The following is a 12,266-nucleotide window of genomic DNA, read 5'->3' on the forward strand; positions in this document are numbered from 1 at the left end:
AAGCCCCTGGAGAGGCAGATTGGTACACTGAGGTGGTGAAGTTGGGCAAAGTGTAAAGTGAGGAATTAAAGAGGGAGGGGGCATATCAACAAGCAGGCGATAAAAACTTATCGCCGCTTTTGCGGCCGTTTTCGGCCGAAAAGCGGCAATAATTTTATCGCCTAATCAGCAAGGTCACGCTAACGCGTGAAACCTTGCTTTAGCGTCAGGATTCCTAACACCCAGCTTTGCATCTCTAATGAGATGCAAAGTGGGCATTCCTGACCTGGCATGACAGGAGAAATGTCGCTAAGCGACATTTCTCCTATCAGCAAGCCTAACGCTATGAAGCATAGCGTCAGGAAAAGTAGCGATAACCCCTGTTATCGCTACTTTCCTTACGCCTGCTTCAGGACTGACTTAGCTATGATATCCTATGGAAGGTGGATATCATGGCTAAGTTTGTGAGTCCCTATCAACTAGCTAACGTGAGATTATCTCTGGGTTTCCAGCGATAATCTCACGTTAGCCAGTTAGCGCTAGGATTCTTATCACTGATGAGATAAGCGTTGCTTATAGCACGCTATCTCTGCGATAAAAATCGACACTAGCCGGCGATAATTATCCGAGCGCTAAGTGCGCTCAGCGATAATTATCGCCGGTTGTTGTTGATATGCCCCATAGAGAGTAGAGGACTAAGGAAAAAGCCCATATCAATGGAATGCAATGTGATGCGAGAAGAATTCATTGCGACAGAGGTCTAAATTTGTTCACTGTATAACGTGTTATAACTGCTGACATAAATATATAGGAGTGTTGAAGTGGGTGGGATGTGATGCAATACGAACTGCTTGAAGGAACGTTCTACTGAGGGTGTGCCTTGCTGCTAACGGACAATTACAAGACTGATGACCAACATGGATACACAATTGAATATCAGAGTCTAGGGGAGGGGTGGGAGGGGGTTATAGGGCAGTTGGATTAGTTATTGTTTCTCCTATTTTTCGATGGACACAGTACGATTCTCAGACCTTTATTGTAATGTTAGATAGATATGCGAGTAAACCGAGGCGCACTGATCAACCATGTCATGTATGGTACCACGAGCATCACACTTTTTTGTAATCGGCAGCTGCACATTTACATGCAATATGATGTGGGGATGGGTATATGTCACCTGATGTGAAAGTGTAGCAGCCTTTATTGGGCCCATAGGCTGGTACAACAGAAATATGCATAAGCTATACTGTACGGAAAAATTAATGAAAATTGTGTTAACAAACAACATTTTAAAAAAATATGTTGGGTCTAACAGATTGGACCATTGGCAATGCCCTGGGCCAGGTGACCAATGTACACTGTGTTTAACAAACTATATTCTGTGTAAGCAATTATTTCTCATACGTTATTTTCTACAATCTTCAGACAATGAGATGTTTAGACATATGGAACTCATAAAAATAAGCAAAAGCAGCGCAAATTGGTGAGTATTATGTTGTTTTATATAAATTAAGGCATTTATATATACTCACACATTTGTATGCAAGGCTGTCAACGCAAGGTGAAGCTTAAGGTGATGTGTGCTAAAGTGACATTAGTGCTCAGTGATAAAACTTGGTGCATATATTATATACAAAGCAATTAAAATATATACAAGGGAAAGCCAGAATATTATGAACAACACAATGACTCTATACAATTTAATCAATCATTTGCACGCAGAGCCTTGGTAAATCTGGACCATAGGGGATCGCAGTTTGAAATTCCCCAGCGCCTTTTCAAAGAAATTACTTCAGATTTCCCACACTAGCGGCAAGTCGAAACTTGGTGAGTTGTTACCAGGATGCTTTCGTATTCAGACATTTTAACTGATGTGGTCCAAAATATATAGGCAGGTCCCGTAGAGGCCAGTAATTATGAGCATGACAGAGCGGGTATATTCTAAATCTTCCATCCCGTTTTCCTTTCTTTTAGATTTCCCAAGCCGGCACCAAGATCACGCATGGTGAGTTGGTACCAGGATGCCTGTGCGCTTTGAATTGTAACCTATGTGGTCCAGCAAACTTCAGCAGGGCCTAAGGGGACAACTGATTAAATACACATATGTTCCACTCCTTAGATCGAACCGCTTGGATTGTTCGTTCTTTAAAATGACCAACTAACCAGGATTAATTCTGTTTCACTGAGGGTGAGTGGTGTCACCCCAATCTTAATCTCTAATTTGCAGACCTTAATTGGTTCTGATATGGAACACATCTTGATTCACGCTTTGTTATTCATCGGCTGTCATCCCCTACTCTCCCACACTTGTCCTGATGAAGACCCGCCTTGACTTCTTAATTGAGCTTAGATTGGGTTGAAACGTCGACGATCCCCTATGGTCCAGATTTACCAAGGCTCTGCATGCAAATGACTGATTAATTTGTATAGAGTCATTGTGTTGTTCATCATATTCTGGCTTTCCCTTGTATATATATTAATTGCTTTGTATATAATATATGCACCAAGTTTTATCACTGAGCACTAATGTCACTTTAGCACACATCACCTTAAGCTTCACCTTGCGTTGACAGCCTGGCATACAAATGTGTGAGTATATATAAATGCCTTAATTTATATAAAACAACATAATACTCACCAATTTGCACTGCTTTTGCTTATGTTTATGTGTTCCATATGTCTAAACATCTCATTGTCTGAAGATTGTAGAAAATAACAATGTACACTGTGGGCTGGGGTACTGAGCACAGGGCATGGGTTCAGAACATGCTCCATGAAAAGTGCACAGTGGATGCAGCTGAAGGCTATACACAATGGGTACTTGGCGCAGGGCATGGCATGGACCATGATCTCTGCCCAGTGCCCACTGACCATTTCCATGCCTAGAGATTACTGTAGGTATGAGAAGTAAGTGCATGAGATGTGGGTTTAGAGATGCTATAATTTCACAGTAACCTTAAATGGTGAGGAGGACGTACCCACAGCAGGTGTCCTGCCACACCCGCCTTAAGTGCATCCAGTACAACTACATGCACAGGACATACTTGATGCTGCACAGAATCAGGTCGAGGTACAGGGGTGAACCTAGACCGTGCCCCCATTGTGCGACATAGACTTCCAGCATATGACGTTTGGGTGCGCCCAGCTGCAGGTATACTGGGGGATGATCCTATCACAGCATAATGCAACCCTGAACCACACACTAGATAATGACATAGTGGTATGCCTTTTAGGGGCCTTCCCTAGAACCATGCAAAAACAACAATTGATGGACAGAATGCAGAACAATGTCATACATTCAACCCAGTACGGAGATCTGGGCCTAAAACCATCGTTTTTTTGCTCACCATGCCATTCCAGTTTGGACCCAGCCATATGCAAATCAGTCTTGACCCTGCACCCAATGGGAACAGTCCAGCCCGAACTGCTAGGCCAGCTCCTCTCTGGTCTGGAAACAAGCATCCTAGGACCGGTTTCGGGCTTTCAGTCCTCAACAGCCAGGATAGCTTGACTCCAGTGGCATGGAGAGCACGGGACCCATGTCCCACTCGGGGTGACAAATGCAAAAACAACAATTGTGGACAGAATGCAGAACAATGTCATACATTCACCCCAGTACAGAGATCTGAGCCTAAATCCATCATTTTTTTGCTCGCCATTCCAGTTTGGACCCAGCAATATGCAAATCAGTCTTGACCCTGTGCCCATTGGGAACAGTGCAGCCTGAACTGCCAGGCCAGGTCCTCCCTGGACTGGAAACAAGCATCCTAGGACCAGTTTCAGGCTTTCAGCCCTCATCAGCCAGGATAGCTTGACTCCAGTGGCATGGAGAGCACGGGACCCATGTCTGGGCATACCCGTCCCACTCGGGGTGACAAATGCAAAAACAACAATTGATGGACCGAATGCAGAACAATGTCATACATTCACCCCAGTACAGAGATCTGGGCCTAAATCCATCGTTTTTATGCTCACCATGCCATTCCAGTTTGGACCCAGCCATATGCAAATTAGTCTTGACCCTGCACCCAATGGGAACAGTCCAGCCCGAACTGCCAGGCCAGGTCCTCCCTGGACTGGAAACAAGCATCCTAGGACCGGTTTCGGGCTTTCAGCCCTCATCAGCCAGGATAGCTTGACTCCAGTGGCATGGAGAGCATGGGACCCATGTCTGGGCATACCCGTCCCACTCGGGGTGACAAATGCAAAAACAACAATTGATGGACAGAATGCAAAACAATATCATACATTCACCCCAGTACAGAGATCTGGGCCTAAATGGCATGGCATGGTGAGCAAAAGTTTGATGGATTCAACCCAGATCTCTTGATTGGGGGTGAATGTTTTGATTTGTTCTGCATTCCATCCATCAATTGTGTATCTTTTGCTTTCTTGCCCTAAGTGCACCATGTATGCCTAGACGTGGGTCCTGGGCTCACTGTGCCACTGGAATCAAGCTATCCTGCCTGAAGAGGGGTGAAACCCTGAAACGGTCCTAGGATGCTTGTGTCCGGTCCAGAAAGGACCTGGCTTGGCAGTTCGGGCTGGACTGTTCCCATGAGGCACAGGGTCAAGACTGATTTGCATATGGCCAGGTTTAAACTGGGGTGGCATGGCGAGCAAAAGTTTAATGGATTCAACCCAGATCTCTTGACTGGGGGTGAATGTTTTGATTTGTTCTGCATTCCGTCCATCAATTGTGTGTCTTTTGCTTTCTCGCACTAAGTGCGCCAGGTATGCCTAGATGTGGGTCCTGGGCTCACTGTGCCACTGGAATCAAGCTATCCTTGCTGAAGAGGGGTGAACCCCTGAAACCGGTCCTAGGATGCTTGTTTCCGGTCCAGAAAGGACCTGGCTTGGCAGTTCGGGCTGGACTGTTCCCATGATGCACAGGGTCAAGACTGATTTGCATATGGCCAGGTTTAAACTGGGGTGGCATGGGGAGCAAAAGTTTGATCGATTCAACCCAGATCTCTTGACTGGGGGTGAATGTTTTGATTTGTTCTGCATTCCGTCCATCAATTGTGTGTCTTTTGCTTTCTCGCCCTAAGTGCGCCAGGTACTGGGCTCACTGTGCCACTGGAATCAAGCTATCCTGGCTGAAGAGGGGTGAAACCCCGAAACCGGTCCTAGGATGCTTGTTTCCGGTCCAGGGAGTACCTGGCTTGGCAGTTCTGGATGGACTGTTCCCATGAGGCACAGGGTCAAGACTGATTTGCATATGGCCAGGTTTAAACTGGGGTGGCATGGGGAGCAAAAGTTTGATGGATTCAACCCAGATCTCTTGACTGGGGGTGAATGTTTTGATTTGTTCTGCATTCCGTCAATCAATTGTGTGTCTTTTGCTTTCTTGCCCTAAGTGCGCCAGGTATGCCAAGTGGGTCCTGAGCTCACTGTGCCACTGGAATCAAGCTATCCTGGCTGAAGAGGGGTGAAACCCCGAAACCGGTCCTAGGATGCTTGTTTCCGGTCCAGGTAGGACCTGGCTTGGCAGTTCGGGCTGGACTGTTCCCATGAAGCACAGGGTCAAGACTGATTTGCATATGGCCTGGTCTAAACAGGGGTGGCATGGTGAGCAAAAGAATGATGGATTTAAACCAGATCTTTTGACTGGGGGTGAATGTTTTGATTTGTTCGGCATTCTGCCCATCAATTGTGTGTCTTTTGCTTCCCTAGAACCAAGGCTAGGAAGGTCGGGAACAGGGTCATTGACCTAGCACTAATACTGGTGCAGAGATTGATTTCTATAGGGTGGAAGTTGGAGGTGGGGCCAAGGAAGGGTACCTGGATTAGGGATGTGAAGTGGGCCTGAGCAGAGGAGAGAGCACTCCAGAGGGAAGAGCCTGAGCAAGTTTGCAGGAGACATATAGAGGACCTGTGGTCTCCGCAGTTCCTGAAGGACCAACTGCCCTATTACCGTCCTGTACACACACCAGTCTTGTGGCAAGGTTCTTCTAGCTATCCCTCAGATTTGTGCCTTAAGATATGGAGGCAGAGCTTTCTCTTACTCTGCTCCGAGAGCAGAGAATCGATTTCTTGATGATGTTTGCGGGTGTGTGGATTGCACCTGATTTAAGAGACTGCTGAAAACTATTAATTGGATGCGTTACTTGATCAGGTCTAGCGCCGAGATACACCTCCATGTGTGCTTCGTTGGCTCAATAAATAGATATAGCGTAACATGTGGTGGATGAATAGGAACACCCCTCAGACACCAAGACACAGGTGGAGGGACCTCGAGACGTGGGTGGGGGCACAGACCTGGCTCCGACTGACTGATCGGGACACCATGCTGGGGGGACATGACTGAAGGGGATGACTGGTCCGAGGGAGGCTGGAGAGGATGCCATTTGGGAGAGGCCCCTGACCCACTTGGCGATGGGTTAGGGGTCAGGTTATGGGCGACAACGGAGGGGTTGGGTGGATCCGGGTGGCCTTAGCCTCCCTCTGATCCTCTTGCCTGCGGGATAGACTTGACTGCCCCCCAGCATCACTAATGACAGAAGAGACATATATATACTGTGAGATGGTAGTTAGAAGGTTATTTTGGGGGATAAGTGATTAACATAATGCAGATCTGCTAAGAGATTATCACCCAATCACGACGAAGGGAGGCAACTCCCCCCTCCCTGCGGTGGTATCAACATCTTAGGGAAACTGGAAATTTGACATGGGAAATGCTGTGTCCAGACCGCACATCCACACTTGCCCCCCAGGATGGACGGGACGACCTGGGGCATTCCCGTGAATGCTGTAAAGTACTACAGGGGTCTGGGGTGGAGAGGAAACCATGAGGGCCGCAGCTCGACTGGGCGGGTATGAATCCCTAGTGCATTGCATCGCAGTGTGAGGATTATTATGATTATTTGTTAAATGCCAAAAAAAATAACTTTTAAAAAAAAGCAATAGATGGTGAGAAACCAACATTTGTTTAGGTTTTGCATCATAATTGCAATATCCTTGTAGCAATTGTTTCAGCTCTCATTTTTATGGGAAGGATTTCCTGAATATAAATGATTTATTCTCATTATTTGTAAATTTACTTTAGCTCTGTGCATTATATATTTCAACCAATAATGTCATAAAGTAGAATCATACACTGCCACGTGAAGCAGTATAATGTACTGTACTCAATACGCATTTTCTATTTCAAAATACATATTCTATTAAACAAAACCATAATAGGCGGGTTGTGGAGCTCCGATGACATTTACAAACCACCTTGTCTCAATATTGATCGTCATCTCACAAGAAATTCACACTGACGCTCTAGCAGTAGGGGCGTGCGAGATTCTCCACGGTGCCCGCATAGTTTGGCACTTTGGAAGTCCAGTGGGACCACTGGCTACTGGGAATTGTTTTGTTCGCTGACAACTCTTGGCTACCAGACTGATGGCAGGGAGCGCCATAGCCGCCTCCTGACAAGGCGCTTACATCTTCTCCTACGTCCTCTCCCCTGCAGCTGGAAGCCCTGCCTGAGACTCCCAGCATCAAGGAAGGATGGGTAAGTGGCTCATTGACACCAGTGTGATGCAGCGCGCTCATGGGCTAGTGCCATTGTGGCAATGTACCTGTCACCGCACTGGGCCCCCTTTTTGATATTCTTGAACTCTGCGGTCTTAACTCGTCACAATGCTGGGAAGTTTAAAAACAAGATACGAAGCACTGAGCTGTGTGACGTGGTAGATCCATATGTGGAATCATAATAAGTGGCTGTCCAATATATTATTCAATATATGTTCACATAGATTGAGATATTAGTCGCACTATAGTGCAGTAGCACCACTATAGCTAAGGATAGGTTACATTTTCCAACGGGAAATTAACTTGCTTTTTGCACTAAACTATTGAAATCTTTGACTAACGTTCATGTTTTTTCAAATAATTTCTAATTTTCCTGGTAGACTGCACCTGAAAGGGTGGTTTCAGAGCAGGACGGGTTGTCATGAGCCAGTCTGGCCCTCATGTCCTTACTCTGGTGCCTCGTGCAGTTCAGGGTGCTTTGAATGCTTTTGCAGGAGCTGAGTTTGGTTTCCCTGGACAAGTGATAGGATAACCTAAAAGAAAAATGGCCGATTTCTAAAGAACTCCCATCGGGAGCTCCTGAGCTCGGGATCACCGTTTCGGCATAAATCCCAGCAAAGCCCCTCCATCAAGCCACAGCATATCGGGAATCGAGAGAAACTTCTTCTCGAGCTCCCATAGTGGACAACAGAGCTCAAAATCGAGTAACAGGGCGGCACGAGGAGCGTGGTTGAGGACCACACAACAACAAAGAAGAAGGGAAACGCAGGCGACCACTGTCCTGGCGGTGAAGCCCACTCCAGCAGGAGGGCGGTATGCGTTGTGGCCCGGACTGACTCACCCAACGTGTGTTCCTCGGTCCGCGCCATGCCCAGTGACCGGTGGTCAGGAGACTGCCGTGCATCATCTGTCGTGGGCTGTCCAGGAAGGTGGCCAGGGTGCAAGGGGTTACCGGTTGATGCCAGAGAACACCACCTTGGTGATAAGGCACACCACTCCTGCAAGAGGGTGATGTTCACTCTGAGGCCCAACCCCGTCTAACGTGTTGGTCCTGGGTCCGCTGCGGGTACTCAGCCGTGCACAGTTAAATGGTGGTCGGGAGACTGCCACTGATCTTCTGGCGGGTTGCCCCTGGACCATCGCCGGTGCCCCGCTGGCGCTGTGCCCAGTCGACTGGTAGTTGGGAGACTGCCGCAACCGGCATGGAAACACCAACTCGGAGCCAAAGGTGAGCCCGCAGTCCCCTCTGGCTTAGTCATCTCTGCTGATCGTCCCACTCAGCTGCCCCTTGCCCTGCCTCGACCCCCAGTCTGTGTGCTGTGTCAAGCAACACAAAGGGAACTCCCGTACCCCTATTGGCACCCTGCAGGCAACCGGGGATCTCTGCTCTTGCCTTGGAGATGCCTTCGGTGCCGCAGGAGACTGCAACATCGTCCCCATGCTGAGTGTGCTCTGCATCAAACAGCTCCCCTCCATCTCCGGAACCCCATGCTGAGTGTGTTCTGCATCAAACAGCTCCCCTCCATCTCCGGAACCCCATGCTGAGTGTGCTCTGCATCAAACAGCTCCCCTCCATCTCCGGAACCCCATGCTGAGTGTGCTCTGCATCAAACAGCTCCCCTCCATCTCCGGAACCCCATGCTGAGTGTGCTCTGCATCAAACAGCTCCCCTCCATCTCCGGAACCCCATGCTGAGTGTGCTCTGCATCAAACAGCTCCCCTCCATCTCCGGAACCCCATGCTGAGTGTGTTCTGCATCAAACAGCTCCCCTCCATCTCCGGAACCCCATGCTGAGTGTGCTCTGCATCAAACAGCTCCCCTCCATCTCGGGAACCCCATGCTGAGTGTGCTCTGCATCAAACAGCTCCCCTCCATCTCGGGAACCCCATGCTGAGTGTGCTCTGCATCAAACAGCTCCCCTCCATCTCGGGAACCCCATGCTGAGTGTGCTCTGCATCAAACAGCTCCCCTCCATCTCCGGAATCCCATGCTGAGTGTGCTCTGCATCAAACAGCTCCCCTCCATCTCCGGAACCCCATGCTGAGTGTGCTCTGCATCAAACAGCTCCCCTCCATCTCCGGAATCCCATGCTGAGTGTGCTCTGCATCAAACAGCTCCCCTCCATCTCGGGAACCCCATGCTGAGTGTGCTCTGCATCAAACAGCTCCCCTCCATCTCGGGAACCCCATGCTGAGTGTGCTCTGCATCAAACAGCTCCCCTCCATCTCGGGAACCCCATGCTGAGTGTGCTCTGCATCAAACAGCTCCCCTCCATCTCGGGAACCCCATGCTGAGTGTGTTCTGCATCAAACAGCTCCCCTCCATCTCGGGAACCCCATGCTGAGTGTGTTCTGCATCAAACAGCTCCCCTCCATCTCGGGAACCCTTGATATAGAACCTGCTACTGGTTGGGCATACTGCCATCCCAAGAGTAGCTTGTGCCCTTATGCCATCACTGTTAGGCTATTATATCATATATCAGGCCTGTGTGCTTTTAATTCACCCTATGTAGCTTGGGTCTGCCCTGCGGGCTGATGGCAGGGACAGGGCTAGTGGCTGGGGCCCTTGGATTCTTTTTGGACTACAACCTGACCAATCTGTCTATCATAATGTTATGCTATATAATATCAGTATGCTGTTTCTAATCTCTTTGTGCCCCCTTCCTGCCTATACTTTGTGCTCAATTCCCGTCAATACTGGCAGATTATATCTACGCTGCTTGTTTAAATTGCACATCTCTCGTACACACCATTGTAATGTTTTCTTTCTGTGTTTAGATGCAAGTATCTGTTTCGTATTTTATATGAGGATCATGTACTCTGAAGTCCTTATGTAACAATTGGTTCTGTTGTAAAGCGCTCTGAAACCTTCGGGTAAAGATTGCGCTATGTAAAAACGCATCAATAAATAATTCAACGAAGGGAGGTTGACTAAAGGTATGGCTGAGTGGAGCCTCGAGTAGTGGAAAGGATGAGCTCAAGAACTGAGTGCTTAGGTGTGCCTCTGTAGGACAGAAATACAAAATAAAGTGCACAGCTCGCCCTCCAGGTGACCACATCCCTAGTTAGAATAACAGGTAACTGACCAAGCAGTTTGGTCAACATTGCCTCCATAAGAGGAAACCACAGCGACCAGGTAGGACTAACGTGGCACTTTCTCACCAACCCTGCTTACCTAAGACGAAAGCAGGGATACAGTGAGAAGGCCGCCACCCAAATAAGTACTAGAATTGCCAGATACGGGTTTTTGTCACACTTGGTAACGTGTCATTTTCCACTCCAGGAAATGACCCACATTTGAGTCTTTTTCCTAAACCACTGATGTTGACTTAAAACAAGTTTCTCACAAGAACGTGACCTTCAAAGAACTCGCTGCTGTAGTGTCGGACCTGCCTCCCCGATGACAAGCCGACCTCCAGCTCCGCAATCAGTAAGGCAGGAAGCAGTTGTGTATCCTTGTTTTCCCCCCCTCAAAGGGCACCCCTTTCCTGTGAGCATAATCAGAGTGAGTGACGTCATTCTCGAGTAGGGGCAGTGTGGAGAGAGACACCAGTAACTGGGATCAAATGAAGCAAGCTGGGCTTATTTGTAACAGGAAGTTTGTTATGACTTAGACCCACAAAATATCGGGGAACTGACACGTGGGTCGCACAAATGGGTGCTGGAATGTGCCCCCAAAACAGATAGAGGCAGATTTACAAGCCCCTTGTGCTGCCAGTGCGTCACTTTTTGTGACGCACCCGCAGCGCACTTTTCTTGCCCCATATTTACAAGGGTACGAAAGCGTGGCTTTTTATGTCCTTGTAAATACGGCCCCTTTCCTCTCAGCACTTGGGTTGAAAGGGGCGTTCCATAGGTGTTGCTGTGGATGTTCCCACGCAACACCCATGGAACGAGACACATTTCCAGATTTACAAGAAATCGTAAATCTGGAAATGCATCGGAATCCTACGCCTCCCCAGGGGACGCGCAACAAGGAGAAATGTATTCATTGCTCCTCGTTTTTTTTCCTCTTTCTATGCGTGCTGCATTCTGCAGCACACATAGAACTAGGAAATTACCTCTATGATTGTTTATGTACAGGAAGGTGCCCCTTCCTGTACATAAACAATCCTTTAAATCAATGACGTTTTACACGTTCTATGTGTGCAATCGCAGCACACATAGAAGTTGTAAAACGCCATTTCTGATTGTTTATGTGCAGGAAGGGAACCCTTCCTGCACATAAACAATCATCCCCATGACGCAGGCATCCTTGCAGCATGGTGCAAGGGTGCCTGCGCCGGCGGATGGCAGCAGTTTGTGCACCAGCGAAGGGGGAAGCACAGAGATGCAACATATATTTAATATGTTGCATCCCTGTGCTTCAAAACTAACGGTGCGTGGTGCAGCAAAATGACTTGCTGTACCGCGCTGTGTTAGTCTATTGTAAATCTGCCCCAAAGTTTTAAATCCGTAGCATTGTCCTGTCCTTGTAAATACGGCCCCTTTACACGCAGCACCTTGCGTGAAAGGAGCGTTCCATAGGTGTTGCTGTGGGTGTTCCCACGCAACACCAATAGAACCAGACACATTTCCAGATTTACAAGAAATTGTAAATCTGGAAATGCATCTGAACACTACGCCTCCCCAGAGGAGGCGTAGGGAGGCGCAACCAGCAGAAATGTATTCATTTCTCCTTTTTGTTTCCTCTTTCTATGCGTGCTACATTCTGCAGCACACATAGAGCTAGGAAATGACCTTAAATGATTGTTTATGTACAG

Source organism: Triturus cristatus, chromosome 2_1 (assembly GCF_964204655.1).
Source record: "Triturus cristatus chromosome 2_1, aTriCri1.1, whole genome shotgun sequence".
NCBI lineage: Eukaryota > Metazoa > Chordata > Amphibia > Caudata > Salamandridae > Triturus > Triturus cristatus.